Genomic DNA, 23,275 nt, shown 5'->3' on the forward strand with positions numbered 1-23,275 from the left:
AAAATATAATGACTCCATCAGATGTCAGAGCCATAATCCGGGAAGAGATGCAGGGTTTGGCGCAGACAAGTAGCACCAGTACCCGTCAGCCTAGCAGGTCCCGATCTCCAGTCAGTTCAGAGTCAGAGGATGTACGTATATCCTCAGGCGAAGCGGGATCTCAGCCGAGCTCATCCGAAACTGAAGGGGGGCTTTGTCTACCCAACAGCAGTGTGGATTTGGCGGTAAGTGTGTGACTTGTGATTCAGTGAAGAGGTATTTGGAAAGCCTTTAACAAATACCTGTGTGAATTGGTGTGAGTTGCTGAATTGGGATTAGCTATATTCATAAGGAGTTAACTTAGGGTGGGGGCTCATAATTAAGGGGATATAAGGGGCAGCTGTTTGGGGCTCAAGTCCTTTTTGGAAGTGCATCTGAACAGCAAGGTGGATTGCTATTGAGGGGAGATAGAAAAAAAAAAAATCTATAAATCTTCAGCACAGCGAGTGTGAGCGAGCTGAGTGTGACCTGAGCGTAAGTGTGAACGGCGGTAAGTGTGTGACTTGGGATTCAGTGAGGAGGTATTTGGAAGGCCTTTAACAAATACCTGGGTGAATTTGTGTGAGTTGCTGAATTGGGAGTAGCTATATTCATAAGGAGTTAACTTAGGGTGGGGGCTCATAATTAAGGGGATATAAGGGGCAGCTGTTTGGGGCTCAAGTCCTTTTTGGAAGTGCATCTGAACAGCAAGGTGGATTGCTATTGAGGGGAGATAGAAAAAAAAAAATCTATAAATCTTCAGCACAGCGAGTGTGAGCGAGCTGAGTGTGACCTGAGCGTAAGTGTGAACGGCGGTAAGTGTGTGACTTGTGATTCAGTGAGGAGGTATTTGGAAGGCCTTTAACAAATACCTGTGTGAATTTGTGTGAGTTGCTGAATTGGGAGTAGCTATATTCATAAGGAGTTAACTTAGGGTGGGGGCTCATAATTAAGGGGATATAAGGGGCAGCTGTTTGGGGCTCAAGTCCTTTTTGGAAGTGCATCTGAACAGCAAGGTGGATTGCTATTGAGGGGAGATAGAAAAAAAAAAAATCTATAAATCTTCAGCACAGCGAGTGTGAGCGAGCTGAGTGTGACCTGAGCGTAAGTGTGAACGGCGGTAAGTGTGTGACTTGGGATTCAGTGAGGAGGTATTTGGAAGGCCTTTAACAAATACCTGTGTGAATTTGTGTGAGTTGCTGAATTGGGAGTAGCTATATTCATAAGGAGTTAACTTAGGGTGGGGGCTCATAATTAAGGGGATATAAGGGGCAGCTGTTTGGGGCTCAAGTCCTTTTTGGAAGTACATCTGAACAGCAAGGTGGATTGCTATTGAGGGGAGATAGAAAAAAAAAAATCTATAAATCTTCAGCACAGCGAGTGTGAGCGAGCTGAGTGTGACCTGAGCGTAAGTGTGAACGGCGGTAAGTGTGTGACTTGTGATTCAGTGAGGAGGTATTTGGAAGGCCTTTAACAAATACCTGTGTGAATTTGTGTGAGTTGCTGAATTGGGAGTAGCTATATTCATAAGGAGTTAACTTAGGGTGGGGGCTCATAATTAAGGGGATATAAGGGGCAGCTGTTTGGGGCTCAAGTCCTTTTTGGAAGTGCATCTGAACAGCAAGGTGGATTGCTATTGAGGGGAGATAGAAAAAAAAATCTATAAATCTTCAGCACAGCGAGTGTGAGCGAGCTGAGTGTGACCTGAGCGTAAGTGTGAACGGCGGTAAGTGTGTGACTTGGGATTCAGTGACTTTGGAATCAGGGAGTTTCCAAGGGAGGAATTGCTTCTGTTTTTTTTTTTTTTTTTTTGGGTTTAATTAATACTTTGTATTTATTTTTAATTAACGTTTCTGTGTGGTGCAATCCCCATTAGGAAATGTGCTCCACAATTGTTAATGCCATCCAGTGTACATCTTGCCACATGTATGCAGTCCTTGACCAGCCGGTCGAGGGTGCATACTGCTGTGCGAGATGTGAGCACATTGTGCATTTGGAAACCCAGATACTGGATCTAAATGTGCAGCTGGCAACACTGAGATCCATAGACAATATGGAGAGGAGTCTTCTGCTCACAGAGCAGACGCTCAATGGGATAGATGAGGAGGGGAATGGTAGGATGGAGCTGCAGGACAGTGTGGCAGTTAGCTGGGTGACAGATAGAAGGCGGGGTAGAGGGAAGAGTGCCAGGGAGGCTAGTCCTGATCTGGCACACCCCAATAAGTTTGCTAAGTTGGTAGATGAGGGGGGTGCCAGTACAGGCGTAGCACTGCTGCAGCCAGGCATGTCCTCTGAAAGCCGGAGGAGTGACTGCTCCAGTAAGGAGGGAAAAAGGAGAGCAGGGCAGGCCAGACAGGTGCTGGTAGTGGGGGACTCAATTATTAGGGGAACAGATAGGGCAATCTGTCACAAAGACAGGGATCGTCGGACGGTGTGCTGCCTAACTGGCGCTCGAGTCCGACACATCGCTGATCGGGTGGACAGATTACTGGGAGGGGCTGGTGAGGACCCAGCGGTCATGGTGCACATTGGCACAAATGACAAAGTTAGAGGTAGGTGGAAGGTCCTTAAAGATGATTTCAGGGAATTAGGCTGCAAGCTGAAAGCAAGGACCTCCAACGTGGTATTTTCCGAAATACTGCCTGTACCACGTGCCACGCCAGAGAGGCAACGGGAGATTAGGGAGGTTAATAAGTGGCTCAAGAATTGGTGTAGGAAGGAGGGGTTTGGGTTCCTGCAGAACTGGGCCGACTTCTCAGTTGGCTACAGGCTCTACGCTAGGGACGGGCTGCACCTCAATGGGGAAGGTGCAGCTGTGCTGGGGGAGAAAATGGTTAGAAGGTTGGAGGAGTGTTTAAACTAGGGATTGGGGGGGAGGGTATTCATTTTATAGGAGGGGAAGATAGTGCAGATAGAGACCTGGGCACAAATAAGGAAGTGGGGGGTGGCGGTGGCATGGGGGGTGGGGTTAGAACAGTTAGTAATTTAAGAAAGAATAAAGGTACAGAGAGTAACATCAAGTTCATGTATACTAATGCCAGAAGCCTCGCCAACAAAATGGATGAATTAGAACTAATGTTGTTGGAGCATAATTATGACATGGTGGGGATATCTGAGACGTGGCTGGATGAGAGCCATGACTGGGCTGTTAACTTGCAGGGCTATAGCCTGTTCAGAAATGACCGTACAGATAAGCGAGGGGGAGGGGTGTGTCTATATGTAAAATCTTCCTTAAAACCCATCCTGCGTGATAATATAGGTGAATTTAATGAAAATGTAGAGTCCCTGTGGGTGGAGATAAGGGGAGGGGGAAAAAATAATAAATTACTGATAGGGGTTTGTTATAAATCTCCAAAACTAATGGAAGCAATGGAGAATATCCTCGTAAAGCAAATAGATGAAGCTGCGACTCAAGGAGAAGTCATTATTATGGGGGACTTCAACTACCCTGAAATAGATTGGGGAACAGAAACCTGCAGTTCCAGCAAAGGTAATCGGTTTTTGACAACTATGAGAGACAATTACCTTTCACAACTGGTTCAGGACCCAACAAGGAGGGGGGCACTGCTAGACCTAATATTAACCAACAGGCCAGACCGCATATCCAGTATAAGGGTTGGGGGTCACTTGGGGAATAGTGATCACAAAATAATAAGTTTTCATGTAACCTTTAACCCCTTCCTGACATCTGACGTACTATACCGTCGAGGTGGGGTGGGCCCGTATGACCACCGACGGGATAGTACGTCATACGCGATCGGCCGCGCTCACGGGGGGAGCGTGGCCGATCGCGGCCGGGTGTCAGCTGCATATCGCAGCTGACATCCGGCACTATGTGCCAGGAGCGGTCACGGACCGCCCCCGGCACATTAACCCCCGGCACACCGCGATCAAACATGATCGCGGTGTACCGGCGGTATAGGGAAGCATCGCACAGGGAGGGGGCTCCCTGCGGGCTTCCCTGAGACCCCCGGAGCAACGCGATGTGATCGCGTTGCTCTGAGGGTCTCCTACCTCCCTCCTCGCCGCAGGTCCCGGATCCAAGATGGCCGCGGCATCCGGGTCCTGCAGGGAGGGAGGTGGCTTACTGAGTGTCTGCTCAGAGCAGACACTTGGTAAGCCTGCAGCCCTGCACAGCAGATCGCAGATCTGGCAGAGTGCTGTGCACACTGCCAGATCATCGATCTGTGATGTCCCCCCCTGGGACAAAGTAAAAAAGTAAAAAAAAAATTCCCCACATGTGTTAAAAAAAAAAATAAAAAAAATATCCTAAATAAAGAAAAAAAATATATATATTATTCCCATAAATACATTTCTTTTGCTAAATAAAATAAAAAAAAACAATAAAAGTACACATATTTAGTATCGCCGTGTCCGTAACAACCCAACCTATAAAACTGCCCCACTAGTTAACCCCTTCAGTAAACACCGTAAGAAAAAAAAAAAAGAGGCAAAAAACAACGCTTTATTATCATACCGCCGAACAATAAGTGGAATAACACGCGATCAAAAAGACTGATATAAATAACCATGATACCGCTGAAAACGTCATCTTGTCCCGCAAAAAACGAGCCGCCATACAGCATCATCAGCAAAAAAATAAAAAAGTTATAGTACTAAGAATAAAGCGATACCAAAATAATTATTTTTTCTATAAAATAGTTTTTATCGTATAAAAGCGCCAAAACATAAAAAAAATGATATAAATGAGATATCGCTGTAATCGTACTGACCCGACGAATAAAACTGCTTTATCAATTTTACCAAACGCGGAACGGTATAAACGCCTCCCCCAAAAGAAATTCATGAATAGCTGGTTTTTGATCACTCTGCCTCACAAAAACGGGAATAAAAAGCGATAAAAAAATGTCACGTGTCCGAAAATGTTACCAATAAAAACGTCAACTCGTCCCACAAAAAACAAGATCTCACATGACTGTGGACTCAAATATGGAAAAATGACAGCTCTCAAAATGTGGTAACGCAAAAAATATTTTTTGCAATGAAAAGCGTCTTTCAGTGTGTGACGGCTGCCAATCATAAAAATCCGCTAAAAAACCCGCTATAAAAGTAAATCAAACCCCCCTTCATCACCCCCTTAGTTAGGGAAAAATTAAAAAATTAAAAAATGTATTTATTTCCATTTTCCCGTTAGGGTTAGGGCTAGAGTTAGGACTAGGGTTAGGGCTAGGGTTAGGGCTAGGGTTAGGGTTAGGGCAAGGGTTAGGGTTGGGGCTAGGGTTGGGGCTAGGGTTGGGGCTAGGGTTAGGGCTAGGGTTGGGGCTAGGGTTGGGGCTAGGGTTGGGGCTAGGGTTGGGGCTAGGGTTGGGGCTAGGGTTATTGCTAGGGTTAGGGCTAGGGTTGGGGCTACAGTTAGGGTTGGGGCTAAAGATAGGGTTAGGGTTTGGATTACATTTACGGTTGGGAATAGGGTTGGGTGTGTCTGGGTTAGAGGAGTGGTTAGGGTTACTGTTAGGATTAGGGTAAGGGTTGTGTTTGGATTAGGGTTTCAGTTATAATTGGGGGGTTTCCACTGTTTAGGCACATCAGGGGCTCTCCAAACGGGACATGGCATCCGATCTGAATTCCAGCCAATTCTGCGTTGAAAAAGGAAAACAGTGCTCCTTCCCTTCAGAGCTCTCCCGTGTGCCCAAACAGGGGTTTACCCCAACATATGGGGTGTCAGCGTACTCAGGACAAATTGGACATCATCTTTTGGGGTCCAAGTTCTCCTGCTACCCTTGGGAAAATACAAAACTGGGGGCCAAAAAATAAGTTTTGTGGGAAAAAAAAGATTTTTTATTTTCACGGCTCTGCGTTGTAAACTGTAGTGAAACACTTGGGGGTTCAAAGTTCTCACAACACATCTAGATAAGTTCCTTGGGGGGTCTAGTTTCCGATATGGGGTCACTTGTGGGGGGTTTGTACTGTTTGGGTACATCAGGGGCTCTGCAAATGCAACGTAACGCCTGCAGACCAATCCATTTAAGTCTGCATTCCAAATGGCGCTCCTTCCCTTCCGAGCTCTGTCATGCGCCCAAACAGTGGTTCCCCCCCACATATGGGGTATCAGCGTACTCAGGACAAATTGGACAACAACTTTTGGGGTCCAATTTATCCTGATACCCTTGTGAAAATACAAAACTGGGGGCTAAAAATCATTTTTGTGAAAAAAAAAAATATATATATTTTCACGGCTCTGCGTTATAAACTGTAGTGAAACACTTGGGGGTTCAAAGCTCTCAAAACACATCTAGATAAGTTCCTTAGGGGGTCTACTTTCCAAAATGGTTTCACTTGTGGGGGTTTTTAATGTTTACGCACATCAGGGGCTCTCCAAACGCAACATGGCATCCCATCTTAATTCCAGTCAATTTTGCATTGAAAAGTAAAATAGCGCTCCTTCCCTTCCGAGCTCTGCCCTGCTCCCAAACAATAGTTTACACCCACATATGGGGTATCAGCGTACTCAGGACAAATTGCACAACAGTTTTTTGGGTCCAATTTCTTCTCTTACCCTTGGGAAAATAAAAAATTGGGGGAGAAAAGATCATTTTTGTGAAAAAATATGATTTTTTTATTTTTACGGCTCTGCATTATAAACTTCTGTGAAGCACTTGTTGGGTCAAAGTGCTCGCCACACATCTAGATAAGATCCTTAGGGGGTCTACTTTCCAAAATGGTGTCACTTGTGGGGGGTTTCAATGTTTAGGCACATCAGGGGCTCTCCAAATGCAACATGGCGTCCCATCTCAATTCCAGTCAATTTTGCATTGAAAAGTCAAATGGCACTCCTTTCCTTCCGAGCTCTGCCATGCACCCAAACAGTGGTTTACCCCCACATATGGGGTATCAGCGTACTCAGGACAAATTGTACAACAAATTTTGGGGTCTATTTTCTCCTGTTACCCTTGGTAAAATAAAACAAATTGGAGCTGAAATAAATTTTGTGTGAAAAAAAGTTAAATGTTTATTTTTATTTAAACATTCCAAAAATTCCTGTGAAACACCTGAAGGGTTAATAAACTTTTTGAAAGTGGTTTTGAGTACCTTGAGGGGTGCAGTTTTTAGAATGGTGTCACACTTGGGTATTTTCTATCATATAGACCCCTCAAAATGACTTCAAATGAGATGTGGTCCCTAAAAAAAAAATGGTGTTGTAAAAATGAGAAATTGCTGGTCAACTTTTAACCCTTATAACTCCGTCACAAAAAAAAATTTTGGTTCCAAAATTGTGCTGATGTAAAGTAGACATGTGGGAAATGTTACTTATTAAGTATTTTGCGTGACATATGTCTGTGATTTAAGGGCATAAAAATTCAAAGTTGGAAAATTGCGAAATTTTCAAAATTTTCGCCAAATATTCGTTTTTTTCACAAATAAACGCAAGTTATATCGAAGCAATTTTACCACTATCATGAAGTACAATATATCACGAGAAAACAGTGTCTGAATCGCCAAGATCCGTTGAAGCGTTCCAGAGTTATAACCTCATAAAGGGACAGTGGTCAGAATTGTAAAAATTGGCCCGGTCATTAACGTGCAAACCACCCTTGGGGGTGAAGGGGTTAATAAGATGGGTAGTAGGGGGGTGACAAGGACACTAAACTTCAGGAGGGCAAATTTCCAACGGATGAGCGAGGATCTTGGTGCAATTAACTGGGACGATATCCTGAGACACAAAAATACACAAAGAAAATGGGAGACATTTATTAGCATCCTGGATAGGACCTGTGCACAGTATATACCGTATGGGAATAAACATACTAGAAATAGGAGGAAACCAATATGGCTAAATAGAGCTGTAAGGGGCGCAATAAGGGACAAAAAGAAAGCATTTAGAGAATTAAAGGAAGTAGGTAGTGAGGAGGCATTAAATAAATACAGAAAATTAAATAAATTCTGTAAAAAGCAAATCAAGGCAGCAAAGATTGAGACAGAGAGACTCATTGCCAGAGAGAGTAAAAATAATCCCAAAATATTCTTTAACTATATAAATAGTAAGAAACTAAAAAATGACAGTGTTGGCCCCCTTAAAAATAGTCTGGGTGAAATGGTGGATGAGGATGAGGAAAAAGCCAATATGCTAAATGACTTTTTTTCATCAGTATTTACAAAAGAAAATCCCATGGCAGACAAAATGACTAGTGATAAAAATTCCCCGTTAAATGTCACCTGCTTAACCCAGCAGGAAGTACAGCGGTGTCTAAAAATAACTAAAATTGACAAATCTCCGGGCCCGGATGGGATACACCCCCGAGTACTGCAGGAACTAAGTACAGTCATTGATAGACCATTATTTTTAATCTTTAAAGACTCCATAATAACAGGGTCTGTACCACAGGACTGGCGTATAGCAAATGTGGTGCCAATATTCAAAAAAGGGGCAAAAACTGAACTCGGTAATTATAGGCCAGTAAGCTTAACCTCTACTGTGGGTAAAATCCTGGAGGGCATTCTAAGGGATGCTATGCTGTAGTATCTGAAGAGGAATAACCTCATGACCCAGTATCAGCACGGGTTTACTAGGGACCGTTCATGTCAGACTAATTTGATCAGCTTCTAGGAAGAGGTAAGTTCCGGACTGGACCAAGGGAACCCAGTGGACGTAGTATATATGGACTTTTCCAAAGCTTTTGATACGGTGCCACACAAAAGGTTGTTACATAAAATGAGAGTAATGGGGATAGGGGAAAATATGTGTAAGTGGGTTGAGAGCTGGCTCAGGGATAGGAAACAAAGGGTGGTTATTAATGGACCACACTCGGACTGGGTCACGGTTAGCAGTGGGGTACCACAGGGGTCAGTATTGGGCCCTCTTCTTTTTAACATTTATTAATGACCTTGTAGGGGGCATTCAGAGTAGAATTTCAATATTTGCAGATGACACTAAACTCTGCAGGGTAATCAATACAGGGGAGGACAATTTTATATTACAGGATGATTTATGTAAACTAGAAGCTTGGGCTGATAAATGGCAAATGAGCTTTAATGGGGATAAATGTAAGGTCATGCACTTGGGTAGAAGTAATAAGATTTATAACTATGTGCTTAATTCTAAAACTCTGGGCAAAACCGTCAATGAAAAAGACCTGGGTGTATGGGTGGATGACAAACTCATATTCAGTGGCCAGTGTCAGGCAGCTGCTACAAAGGCAAATAAAATAATGGGATGTATTAAAAGAGGCATAGATGCTCATGAGGAGAACATAATTTTACCTCTATACAAGTCACTAGTTCGACCACACTTAGAATACTGTGCACAGTTCTGTTCTCCGGTGTATAAGAAAGACATAGCTGAACTGGAGCGGGTGCAGAGAAGAGCGACCAAGGTTATTAGAGGACTGGGGGGTCTGCCATACCAAGATAGGTTATTACACTTGGGGCTATTTAGTTTGGAAAAACGAAGACTAAGGGGTGATCTTATTTTAATGTATAAATATATGAGGGGACAGTACAAAGACCTTTCTGATGATCTTTTTAATCATAGACCTGAGACAGGGACAAGGGGGCATCCTCTACGTCTGGAGGAAAGAAGGTTTAAACATAATAACAGACGCGGATTCTTTACTGTAAGAGCAGTGAGACTATGGAACTCTGCCATATGATGTTGTAATGAGTGATTCATTAATTAAATTTAAGAGGGGACTGGATACCTTTCTGGAAAAGTATAATGTTACAGGGTATATACACTAGATTCCTTGATAAGGCGTTGATCCAGGGAACTAGTCTGATTGCCGTATGTGGAGTCGGGAAGGAATTTTTTTCCCCATGGTGGAGTTACTCTTTGCCACATGGGTTTTTTTTTGCCTTCCCCTGGATCAACATGTTAGGGCATGTTAGGTTAGGCTATTGGTTGAACTAGATGGACTTAGTCTTCCTTCAACCTTAATAACTATGTAACTATGTAACTATAACTTAATAAAATCTGTCAGGAGCACAATGGGGTGCTTAGATGAAAAGGAAAAGAAATCGGCTGAGGACATAATGTTTGCGGGGTTAGGACAGAGGAAATGTAGATCCTTCCCCGTCATACAAACCATTAAGGAAATTATTAAAAAAGAGTGGGATAAGCAAAACAGAGGTTTCCTGTCATCATCCTCTAAAAGACGCTATCCCTTCAGCGACGAGGAGCTGAATTCCTGGTCAAAGGTGCCGAAGGTTGATGCCGCTGTAGCCTCCACAACCAAGCAGTCGGTCTTACTGGTGGAGGATTCAGGGGTCCTGACAGACCCGCTGGACCGTAAAGCAGAAGCTTTACTAAAAAGGTCGTGGGAAGCCAACACGGGCGCGTTCAGGCCCGCCATATCTAGTACCTGCACTGCAAGGTCACTACTAGTGTGGATGGAGCAACTGGAGGAACAGATTAGAGGTAGAACTTCGAGAGAGTCAATCATGCCGAAATTCCCTCTAATTAAAGAAGCAGTAGCATTCCTGGCTGATGCCTCCGTGGATTCGCTACGCCTAGCAGCCAGGTCAGCTGGCCTAGTGAACACAGCCCGGCGAGCACTCTGGCTAAAAAACTGGAAAGGGGACGCACAGGCCAAAGCAAAACTTTGTGCGATCCCCTGCCAGGGTGAGTTCCTTTTTGGAAAGACGCTGGATGAACTCCTGAATAAGGCAGGAGAAAGGAAGAAAGGCTTCCCTTACCAGTATCTTCCATCTTACAGGAGAGGCTTCAGAAGACGCCCCTTTACCAGGAACAAGCCGTTCGAACAAAGGGAGCGATGGGAGTCGAAGGACCCGAAGCAAAAAGGTGCCTTTTTTGGCAGGTCCCATAATCCGAAACGCAAATACCGCTAACCAGGAAGTGGGCGGCAGATTAAAATTCTTCCTTCCCAAATGGGAACAAATAACATCTAGCCAGTGGATTCTGGACATTGTACAATACGGCCTAAAATTGGAATTTGACCGAATCCCTTGGGATTCCTTTATAGTAACATCACCAAAAGGACAAGATCAATAAAGGGCTCTGGAATCAGAGATCCTATCTCTTCTATCTAAAAAAGTCCTGATAGAAGTTCCCCAGGATCAAGAAGGGAAAGGGTTCTATTCCCCTTTATTCTTGATCAATAAGCCAGATGGTTCGTTCAGAACCATCATAAATCTCAAAAGATTAAATTCCTTCCTGCGTAATCATACCTTCAAAATGGAATCCATTAGTTCTACCATAAAACTTTTATTCCCTAGGTGTGTCATGGCCGGAATAGACCTAAAAGATGCCTACTATCATCTTCCCATACATGCCGAACATCAGCAGTACCTAAGAGTAGCAGTCATTCTGGAAGGACAGGTTCGTCACTTTCAGTATGTAGCAATGCCATTTGGGCTTTCTATGGCTCCCCACATCTTCACTAAGGTGATATTAGAAGTGATGGCTCATCTACGCCAGCGGGACACCTTGATAATGCCCTACCTAGATGACTTTCTAGTAGTAGGGAACTCTATACTTCAGTGTAAAACTCGTTTATCTAATACGATCTCTTCCCTACAGGAGTTGGGTTGGATCATCAACTTCGAAAAATCCCGGCTGAATCCAGAGACCATTCAAATATTTCTAGGAATCCAACTAGACTCCGTAAGTCAGAGATGCTTCCTTCCTCACTCAAAAAGACTGACTATACAATCAATGGTATCCGAGGCAATGAACAACCCCTACATGACACTTAGAAAGGCAATGTCTTTACTGGGATCTTTATCATCATGTATCCCAGCTGTACCGTGGGCACAAATTCATACTCGTCTATTACAGTATGAAGTGTTGTCAGCTCAGGGGGAAGATGGACATCTGGAAAGTAAAATAACTCTTTCCAGAGAGGTCTTAGAATCTCTATCCTGGTGGCTAGACATGGAACACCTTTCAGGGGGTGTACCATGGATAATAGACCCTTCTAAAATAATTACCACTGACGCCAGCCCTATTGGGTGGGGTGCACATATGGAAGATAGTCTGGCCCAAGATACTTTGGGACCAGGCAGAATTGACGTGTTCCTCCAATTGGAAGGAGTTAAAAGCGGTAGAATATGCCTTAAATCATTTTCTTCCGCAGATTCAAGGAGCAAATGTAAGAATTTAGTCGGACAATTCCACCACAGTGGCATATGTGAACCGTCAGGGTGGTACAAGGTCAGGAAGTCTAATGACCATAGCTGCAGACATCTTCCAGCTGGCAGAGACTCATCCAACATCCCTAACAGCCCTGCACATCATCAGAGGTGTAGAGAACATCAGGGCAGACTACCTCAGCCGAAACGAGCTACGTCAAGGGGAATGGACCTTAAACAAATCCATATTCAGAATGATAACAGAATCATGGGGGATACCACAAATAGACCTATTTGCCACAAGAGACAACCGGCAAGTAAAAAGGTTCGCTTCCCTGAACGTCACGGATCACCCAGATATGTTGGACTCTCTCCACCATCCTTGGAGGTTCAAACTGGCATACGCATTTCCTCCGATGTCTCTGATTCCTCTAGTGATGAGAAAAATCAGGAGGGAACAAGCAAGAGTGATCCTCATTGCACCATTCTGGCCAAAAAGACCATGGTTCTCTTGTCTCCAGACCATGTGCCTATGCGATCCATGGATTCTCCCATCAGACAAGGAGCTGCTGTCCCAAGGCCCCTTTTTCCACCCGCAAGTGAAAGGTCTTCACTTGACGGCGTTGAATTTGAGAGGCAACTATTAAGTTCAAGAGGGTTCTTAGTAGAACTAGTAAACACCCTCTTATTGAGCAGAAAAAGATCTACCACCCTAATATATAGTAGGGTATGGAATAAATTTTTAGACTTTTACACGGTACCGTTCACTAAGCAAGTTCCAGTCACACCTATTCTAGAGTACTTGCGAAAAGGCCGAGAATTAGGATTATCTGTAAATACCTTGAGAGTTCAGGTCTCGGCATTAGGAGCCCTATATGGATGCAGTATAGCAGCTAATAGGTGGATCTCCAGATTCATAAAATCTTGTGAACGTAGTAAACCAGTCCATATTCCCCGTCTACCTCCGTGGGATTTAAATCTAGTACTAGAGGCCTTAACCAGCTCCCCATTTGAGCCGCTAGATTCCATACCTTTAAAAGTCCTCACATATAAAGTAGCCCTAACCTCAGCTAGAAGGGTTAGCGACATCCAGGCCCTATCAGTAGACCCACCCTTCTTACTAATATTTCATGATCGGATAGTCCTAAAACCAGACCCCTCATACCTCCCTAAGGTAGCGTCCACCTACCACAGGTCACAAGAGATATTTCTCCCTTCCTTTTTTGATTCACCTGTAACTCCAGAACAGCAAAAGTTCCACACCTTAGATGTCAGAAGAGCCATCCTGACTTGTATAGAAAGGTCTCAGACTTGGAGGGAGAGTAGGGCTCTGTTTATCTCCTTTCAGGGCCACAAGAAAGGACGTGGGGTCACGAGAGCTACCATATCTCGATGGATCAGAGATGCTATCTGCTTGGCCTATACGTCAAAAGGCGAGATTCCTCCAGTGGGTATAAAAGCGCACTCAACACAAGCCATGGCTTCCTCCTGGGCGGAACAAGCAGATGTACCGATCCATCTAATATGTAAGGCCGCAACTTGGTCTACACCTTCTACCTTTTACAACCATTATAGACTCGATCTATCTACATCTTCTGATCTGACCTTTGGTAGAGCTGTTCTTAGTACAGTAATCCCACCCAAAGAATGACTCTCTAAAAATCTCTCATGTGGGGTGCTGTCGTGGCGAAGGGTAAAAAGCCGGATTACTTACCGGTAATGCTCTTTTAATGAGTCCACGACAGCACCCATTTACTACCCTCCCTAAGTTATGCACAGCTCTTCCTTAAGTTCACAAATAATGGTTGTATAGAGTTTAAGATATTTATGTTGCTGAATAAGAATTAATACTAAAGCTTTTGCGGTTCCCTTTTTGTACTCTGTAAACTAAACTGAGGAGGAGAGGGGACCGCCTCCTTTTATTCTGTAGGTTTCCTGTTCCTATGGGGCGGATCCCTCTCTCTCATGTGGGGTGCTGTCGTGGACTCATTAAAAGAGCATTACCGGTAAGTAATCCGGCTTTTTTTTATGTTTAAAAATCTGCTGTTTACATGCAAAATAAGCCACTGCAAAAATCCTTGGGTGTTTGCTGCAAATTTGCTGTTTGATATGGCGATGAACCACATATAGTTATGGTTGAAAGTGTTAGAACACTTAGAAAATTGTTCCAGAAAAGTATTTCTTATATTTTTAAAGCTGGGTTTACGCCCCACATCTTGGGTCTTCGAGTAGGACAATGACCCCACACATACTTCAAGAAGCATTCAGAAATGGATGGAAACAAAGCACTGGAGCGTTCTGAAGTGGTCACAAATGGGTACAGGTCTAAATCCCCTTGAACACCTGAACAGAGATGTTAAAATTGCTCTTATGAGAAGGCACCCATCAAATATGAGAGACCTGGTGCAGTTTGCAAAACAAGAGTGGTCCAAAATTACAGCTGGGGTGTAAGAAGCTTGATGGTTATCGGAAGTGACTGAAGTTATATATTCCAAAGGGTTTGCAAGAAAATATTACTTTGAGGGTGTTAACAATTTTCTGTCCCATGTTGGGGATTTTGCGTGAATCTATCCTATTTGCCTTTTTGTGTTGTTCCAATACACACAAAGGAAATAAATGTGTAACTTAAATAATTTTCGAAGAGAAATAACAAATTTTCTGGAACAATTTCAAGGGTGTCAATACTTTCAACAATTACGTACACATTCTTTCCGTAGTTTTCACTAATAAAAATGTATCAATGTCAGAGACTGTTCACACATCCATGTTTTCTTTTGCCGACCGTGTATCAGTAAAAAACACATATAAACATGTCTGTTTTATTGACATTAGTGGTGAAAATTACCCATACTGTTAGGTTGAACAATAAAAAATGTTCACTAGCTGCCTACTCCTGGCCTAATTGGATATTGATCAAGTGCGCACTAAAGAAATAACATCAGACACAGTCGGATGTAAGCTCTTCTTGATCAAACTATGGCTCAGCTCCAAGAGGCTTTATTTAATCCAAACATAGATTTTATATAACCCCTGTAAGGGGGCTCGGTTAGCTCTAAAATGGGAGTGATTGGATATATTCCATTGGTTAGTGGGTTGGGCAATAAGCTAGTCAATGGGCAGATCCATTAAGTCATCAGGCTGGGTTGGTCCATAAGGTCATCAGGGTGGGCATCATCGTGGGCAGATCTGAGGTCATCACGGTGGGTGGATCCATGAGGTCATCAGGGAGGGCATCATCTTGGATACCAGAGCATGGTGTATTGTGAAAGAGGAAATGGCAGCCATCTTTAGTTTCACACTTTCATCCGAGCAAGCTTATGTAAGGTGAAATAATACACTTTATGGGTCTTTTCTCTCAATCTATTATATCTTGAGGTTAATTATTTGATCTTATGGCTTTCCTCAACATACAAGTCTAAGTCTGTGAAAATCATGGCGCATGAATGCCATCAGTGTATGCAGTCCATGTTTTGTCCTTCATTAAAATTGTAATGTATAGGACAGGTGCACAATATTTTTATTTTCTGAGGGCCATGGAATTTTAGACCCCATTTTAAAACTTAACTCTGATCAGCCGAAATAAAGACTACAGACCATGCTTTTGGCAAGAGATGGCCATAAGGCTTTATTGAGGGTTACCTATATATCATTAAAATACTCTTGATTAAAATAAACACCTTAAACAACTAAATCAGTTTAGTCGAAGACTTGACTAAGCAAAATACTTCTAAAAAACACCCAAAAACATGGGTTAATTTATCCCAAGCAGGCTCTCGCTAGAGAGGCCCCCAAGACCCTACAACCATCTCTCCACCTCAGCACCTAAACGAACATTGAAAATATCCAACTCAACCGGCAATAAATCGTCTCCATTCTCTCTATACAAATCCGGCAAGAAACCTTCTAACTCCCTATGGAGAAAATGCTCCATGGTTCTATTGAGGCACTTGCGAATAACCTCTATGAAACGCATATTGACAGTGTTCCAAGCCAGCTGGGGAACGACCTCGGAGAAAATCAAGGAACATCTCGGAAACATAGACTTGATTACTTTAAGATCATGTTTCATTTGCCAAGTAAGGTCCACTGAACGGCTTCTCCTGAGGTCGTTGCTGGACAAATGGAACACGAGCAAATCCGGAGGGGGAAAAATGGAAAGCAGCTGAAAGACTGTAAAGCATAATGATTCCCAACTCCTCAAACCACCATATCCGAACTCTATCAGGGTCTAAATACAGGTTCTCTGTGTAAACTCTGGCAGCTGCCCTCTTCAGCGCCCAGTGAATGAATGAATGTCCAATGATCCAAACAGACAGAGGACCTGGAAAATAAGCAGAAACTGATTAAAGATAAATCCAGACGGACATACAAAGTAACCCTATACAAGTTCCAATGCTCAATTTTCCCGAGCGCCCCCTCCTGGAGGCCCAACCGAACTGCCTCCAGGGCGATGCCTATTCTAAAGGAATGAGATGAAAAACAGAAGCTATAAAGGCCCAATTTACCCAAGCATTGACAAAGGACAGCAATAAATTGATAAATGGTCACTGCTAAAAAATTTTCATGCACAAAAAGCGGACCAACACCTGCCGGACGTGTACGGAGCCAATTTGCTAAATGTAAATGCAGACAAATCATGGAACCAGGGATCACCTTGATCTATATTAAAGACCCTCTGCCCTTCTGATCCATTTTTGCTGCCCATAGGAACAAACAAACATCCGAGGTGTGGAGTTGAACATCCTGAACGTAAATACAGTGGGTACGGAAAGTATTCAGACCCCTTTACATTTTTCACTCTGTTTCATTGCAGCCATTTGGTAAATTCAAAAAAGTTCATTTTTTCACATTAATGTACACTCTGCACCCCATCTTGACTGAAAAAAAATGTAGCAGTTTTTGCAAATGTATTAAAAAAGATTAACTGAAAAATCACATGGTCATTAGTATTCAGACCCTTTGCTCAGACACTCATTTTTTTTTTTTAAATTAATTTATTAACAACAAAATAAACTGTTACATACACATTTGTGTCCAGCAGGGCTGCCACTAGAAATTTCGGGGCCCCATACTGGCAAAATTTCCGGGGCCCCCTTGAGACTCCGCCCAGGCTCCACCCCAGCCCCGCCTCCACGCTCCACCCCTCAAACTGTCCACAGTCCCACCGCTCTCTCTTGGAAAAACTCCACTTCTCACCTATCACACATTGACATTTCCCATCACCAGATCACACATATAGCCGGCAGCTTTTGTTTTGGCCAAAAGATTTTTTAAGCCACCAAAATTACAAGGTAGACACTTTTGGCCAGGCCCTACTCTACTGTAACCTATTAAATATTTGTTAAAATATGCAATACAATTTAGGTATATTTTTATTTATTTTTCAATTTTTAAAAGGGTGGTTATTAATGGAGCACACTCGGACTGGGTCACGGTTAGTAGTGGGGTACCACAGGGGTCAGTATTGGGCCCTCTTCTTTTTAACATATTTATTAATGACCTTGTAGGGGGCATTCAGAGTAGAATTTCAATATTTGCAGATGACACTAAACTCTGCAGGGTAATCAATACAGGGGAGGACAATTTTATATTACAGGCTGATTTATGTAAACTAGAAGCTTGGGCTGATAAATGGCAAATGAGCTTTAATGGGGATAAATGTAAGGTCATGCACTTGCGTAGAAGTAATAAGATGTATAACTATGTGCTTAATTCTAAAACTCTGGGCAAAACCGTCAATGAAAAAGACCTGGGTGTATGGGTGGATGACAAACTAATATTCAGTGGCCAGTGTCAGGCAGCTGCTACAAAGGCAAATAAAATAATGGGATGCATTAGAAGAGACATAGATGCTCATGAGGAGAACATAATTTTACCTCTATACAAGTCACTAGTGCGACCACACTTAGAATACTGTGCACAATTCTGGTCTCCGGTGTATAAGAAAGACATAGCTGAACTGGAGCGGGTGCAGAGAAGAGCAACCAAGGTTATTAGAGGACTGGGGGGTCTGCCATACCAAGATAGGTTATTACACTTGGGGCTATTTAGTTTGGAAAAAAGAAGACTAAGGGGTGATCTTATGTTAATGTATAAATATATGAGGGGACAGTACAAAGACCTTTCTGATTATCTTTTTAATCATAGACCGGTGACAGGGACAAGGGGGCATCCTCTACGTCTGGAGGAAAAAAGGTTTAAGCATAATAACAGACGCGGATTCTTTACTGTAAGAGCAGTGACACTATGGAACTCTCTGCCGTATGATGTTGTAATGAGTGACTCATTGCTTCAATTTAAGAGGGGACTGGATACCTTTCTGGAAAAGTATATTACAGGGTATATATATATTAGATTCCTTGATAAGGCGTTAATCCAGGGAACTAGTCTGATTGCCGTATGTGGGGTCGGGAAGGAATTTTTTTCCCCATGATGGAGCTTACTCTTACCACATAGGGTTTTTTTGCCTTCCCCTGGATCAACATGTTAGGGCATGTTAGGTTAGGCTATGGGTTGAACTAGATGGACTTACAGTCTTCCTTCAACCTTAATAACTATGTAACTATGTAAAATGACCTATAATACCACATACAAGGAACAAATACCACAGCACCATGACCAGACACCATATCACCACAGTGACCCATAATACTATCTACAAGGCACAAATACCGCCACACCATGACCAGATGACATATTACCACCACAGTGATCGAATAATATCAAATACAAGGAACAAATACCGCTACACCATGACCAGACCGCATATTACCACCACATAGTGACTGAATACTACAATACTGATCAGTAATAAAAAACAAAACCCACAATACTATTACCATAAGTGCCATTATACACAGGAGATCTGTACTTAGTATGCAGTGTCTGTGTACAGGTAATACAGTGATCACCAGTGACATTATACACAGGAGCTCTGTATATAGTGTATAGGTAATCCAGTGATCACCGGTGACATTATACACAGGACCTCTGTATATAGTATACAGTGTATAGTGTCAGTGTATAGGTAACACACTGACTCACCAGTGACGTCTCTAGGTGAAGTCCTTCATCTTTCATCTCGCACAGACCGCCATCACTTCATCCAGCCAGGACAAGTCTCTGCAGGAAATAACACAGTTATCTCGAGTTCCACTTGCATAACACATTACTTAATTTTCCCAACTTCTACATTACACCACATGAAGAAGGCGACATAGTATCACTCTACACAGTAATAGGACCGCCCCTCCATTTAAAACAGTGTACTCAAAAAATAAAATAAATACATCACTGCAGTAATAATATCCCTTAATTAGCCCTTATGGTAATAATATTCGCCATCCTAGCCCCCGTGTGTCTCATTCCTGGCGTCAGCCATATGTTCTCCCATCCTGCCATAATGAGTATCCATCCTGCCCCATATGATCTCCCCATCCTGCCCCATCTGTCTCCATCGTATCCATCCTGCCCCATGATCCTGCCCCATCTGTCTCCAATCCTGCCTCCAGTGTCTCCAATCATGCCCGTATCACAATTCTGCCCCGTCTCTAATCATGCCCCCATTTCTGCAATCATGCCCCCTGTGTCTCAGTTCTGCCCCATTTGTTTCCAATCCTGCCCCATCTGTTTCCAATCCTGCCCCATCTTTCTCCAGTCATGCCGCCATGTCTGTCATCCTGCCCCCTGTGTCTCCAATCATGCCCCGTTTCTCCATTCTGCCCCAGTGTCCAGCTTTCTGCCCCAGTGTCCAGCTTTCTGCCCCAGTGTCCAGCTTTCTGCCCCAGTGTCCAGCTTTCTGCCCCAGTGTCCAGCTTTCTGCCCCAGTGTCCAGCTTTCTGCCCCAGTGTCCAGCTTTCTGCCCCAGTGTCCAGCTTTCTGCCCCAGTGTCCAGCTTTCTGCCCCAGTGTCCAGCTTTCTGCCCCAGTGTCCAGCTTTCTGCCCCAGTGTCCAGCTTTCTGCCCCAGTGTCCAGCTTTCTGCCCCAGTGTCCAGCTTTCTGCCCCAGTGTCCAGCTTTCTGCCCCAGTGTCCAGCTTTCTGCCCCAGTGTCCAGCTTTCTGCCCCAGTGTCCAGCTTTCTGCCCCAGTGTCCAGCTTTCTGCCCCAGTGTCCAGCTTTCTGCCCCAGTGTCCAGCTTTCTGCCCCAGTGTCCAGCTTTCTGCCCCAGTGTCCAGCTTTCTGCCCCAGTGTCCAGCTTTCTGCCCCAGTGTCCAGCTTTCTGCCCCCCCCGTGTCCAGCTTTCTGCCCCCCCCGTGTCCAGCTTTCTGCCCCCCCCGTGTCCAGCTTTCTGCCCCCCCCGTGTCCAGCTTTCTGCCCCCCCCCGTGTCCAGCTTTCTGCCCCCCCCCGTGTCCAGCTTTCTGCCCCCCCCCCCGTGTCCAGCCTTCTGCCCCCCCCCGTGTCCAGCCTTCTGCCCCCCCCCCCCCCCGTGTCCAGCCTTCTGCCCCCCCCGTGTCCAGCTTTCTGCCCTGGGCCCCCCGGATTGCCGCTCTCAATAAAAAAAAAAACAAAAAACAAGTTCTGCTTACCTGCTGCGCTCCTGCTCTCTCCACGCAGCTGAAGCGTGCACTCGCCGGCGACTGACAATGACGTCAGACGTCGGTGACATGCACGCTGCGGCTGATGTCAGCTGCCAGCCTCAGATTGGCTGCCGGCTGTTACCTATTGACGTGCGGGCGCGGGCCCGCACATCAATAGCGTTAAACAGCTGCAGCGCCGGCCGCCGCTAAGGGCCCGGTTCAGCCTGCGGCTGCCGGTAGGGGCCCGGTGAGCAGATGAGATGGGGCCCGATGCGGGCCCCCTCTGCCCACCGGGCCCCATACGCCAGTCACGGCTATAATGCCCTGATGGCGGCCCTGGTGTCCATTATTGAACATAATATAAAGTGCATATAATTTTATGCATTGTTAAACATACAATAAAATGCGTATTTTTATTTATAACAAGTGTTATCTTTTAACAATAAATTGTGTATGTCAGGTCATCTGCACCATATGTGTTATGTAAATAGAAACATAAAATCATAAATCCTGAGTTATAACTGTAACTACAATAACTACTCATTCGCCGCATTAGAAGAAATGGAAAAGAAAGGAAACTTTGTATTGTGTCTGTCCCCTATGCCTCCAAAACCAGCACCAAAGCCGATTATGACATGTCTATAGAGTAAGATGGGAAGAATTTCATCTACCCCAGATTTTTTCAAATTTGCCCGGACACCCTCTGTTCTGGTACAGCTTATGTTCATATGGAATAACCGAATTTACCAGATCAATCCAAGTTCTCAGAGATGGACATGAGCCCCCCATCCACCGCTGTACAAACACCTTCTGTGCCATAAAAAGCGTCTCTCGTAAGAAAATATCAATATAGTGATCCCAAGTCTCCTCTTCCCATACTCCAAATATGCAAATTAATGGATCAAGGGGGACAGGAATTAATAGCAAAGATGTTAGTCGTGACGTCACCTCTTTCCAGTAATGAAGAATGATAGGGCACCTCCATATCATGTGAATAAAGTCTGCATCCATTGAGTGAAATCGCAGACACTCTGGTGTTTGGAATCGACCCATTTTAAAAAGTCGTATCGGAGTTAAGTACGATTGATGTATTATGTATAGCTGGGTCATCCTATTATTGACTGATGGGGATACTTTAATTGGAGATTCTAGAATATCTTCCCATTCCTCCTCTTGTATATCGGAAAGAAGTCCCCCCCCCCCCCCCCCCCCCGTTTCCCCTTAATAGATCTTACGGTGGATACAGCTCCCGATTGGTAGCATATAGGTATATAGAGAGGAGATAAGGCCTTGGGGACCCTGCGAGTTAAGAATTCCAATCAAGGGTAGAGAGGCTATAGCTCGGCCTGCACCTGTATATCTCATATGCGATTGAATGGCTGACCTTAGCTGTAGATATCGAAAAAATTGGGATCTCGGTATACAATGTTTAGTTTGCAATTGCTCAAAAGACACAAAGATCCCCCCGCCATATAGATCACCTATTTAGGAGACACCATGCATAATCCAAAAGTCAGTGGATGAGTGATTCAACAGAGCTGGAAAATAGCCATTTTTCTACAGGGGCATTTCCGCTATAATATCTATGAATTCAATCGTTTTTTTAATTTGCCTCCAAACTGATCGTGCCAGATGAAGTAAGGGTAGTAAACAGGGGACACTAATTTTCTCCAGTTCCAGGAAGTTTAGTGGACAGTCAATTTGGGCTGAATGAAGCAGGTGGCTTTCAGAATTAGGAAGATAGTTATTGGGCATCCATTTATTAATTGCTCTAGCCTGACCAGCCAAGTAATATAGATAAAAATCCGGCAACGCCACTCCACCCCCCTGTTTTGGTCTCTGCAGCGTAGATAACTTGAGTTTGAGCCTAGACCTCCCCCACATGAAAGATTTGATTTGGGAGTTCAAATTCGCAAAAAAGGATTTAGGTATTAACACAGCACTGTGTTGAAGACAATAACTGAGCTTGGGGAGCAGTATCTTCTTAATTAGATTGATATGACCGGCTACAGATAATGGGAGTTTATTCCAAGCTGCAAATTTAGATTTGACCGTTTCTAACAATGGGAATATGTTAAATTGTAAATCAGATCTACTATATTGAGAAATGTGGATGCCTAGATACTTGAAACTGGGTGCAATAGGGAAGGAGAAGAGGGTTTCAAGATGGGGCATTGGGATGTGGGAGAGGGGCATCAACGCGGATTTGTCCCAATTTATGTACAAGACTGAATATTTACTAAATTTATCTATAGTGGCAATTACTTGTGGCAATGTTTCCTCTACCCTATCCATAAATATCACCATATAATCAGCGTATAAACTGATGGTTTCCACACGACCAGTTATGTCTATACCTCTAATGTGGGGAGAGGACCTTATGCGTATCGCCAAGGTCTCTATCGCGAGGGTGAAGAGGGCTGGGGAAAGGGGACACCCCTGATGGGTCCCTCTATATATAGTGAGAAGGGTTTAGAAATGGAGCCATTTAAAATTATACGGGCTCTAGGCTTCATATATAGTAGACCTACCCATTTTAAGAATTTATCACCGAAACCATACTTTTGCAGACATGCTGATAGAAAGGGCCAGTCGAGGGAGGCAAAGGCCTTGGCCGCATCCAGCGATGCCAATGCCCAGCAGTTGTCTGGTATCAATGAGCTATATTGAATCACCGACTGGACTCGTCTAATGT

At 44.0% G+C, this 23,275-nt stretch overlaps 1 protein-coding gene across 6 annotated transcripts in view; it reads left to right on the forward strand.

Annotated features, from left to right (window-relative positions):
• The window catches only part of MTRR (5-methyltetrahydrofolate-homocysteine methyltransferase reductase), a 1,305,783-nt gene that overhangs the window by 33,851 nt on the left and 1,248,657 nt on the right, over positions 1-23,275 (forward strand). The window contains exon 1 of one of the 6 annotated variants that reach the window (XM_077269441.1): positions 13,585-14,069. The exons of the other annotated variants lie outside the window; for them this stretch is intronic. The gene's annotated coding sequence lies outside the window, so the exon portion shown is untranslated. Of the gene's footprint in view, positions 1-13,584; positions 14,070-23,275 lie in introns of those variants that run through there. 6 annotated transcript variants of the gene reach the window in all.

This window comes from Ranitomeya variabilis, chromosome 6 (assembly GCF_051348905.1).
Source record: "Ranitomeya variabilis isolate aRanVar5 chromosome 6, aRanVar5.hap1, whole genome shotgun sequence".
Lineage (NCBI taxonomy): Eukaryota > Metazoa > Chordata > Amphibia > Anura > Dendrobatidae > Ranitomeya > Ranitomeya variabilis.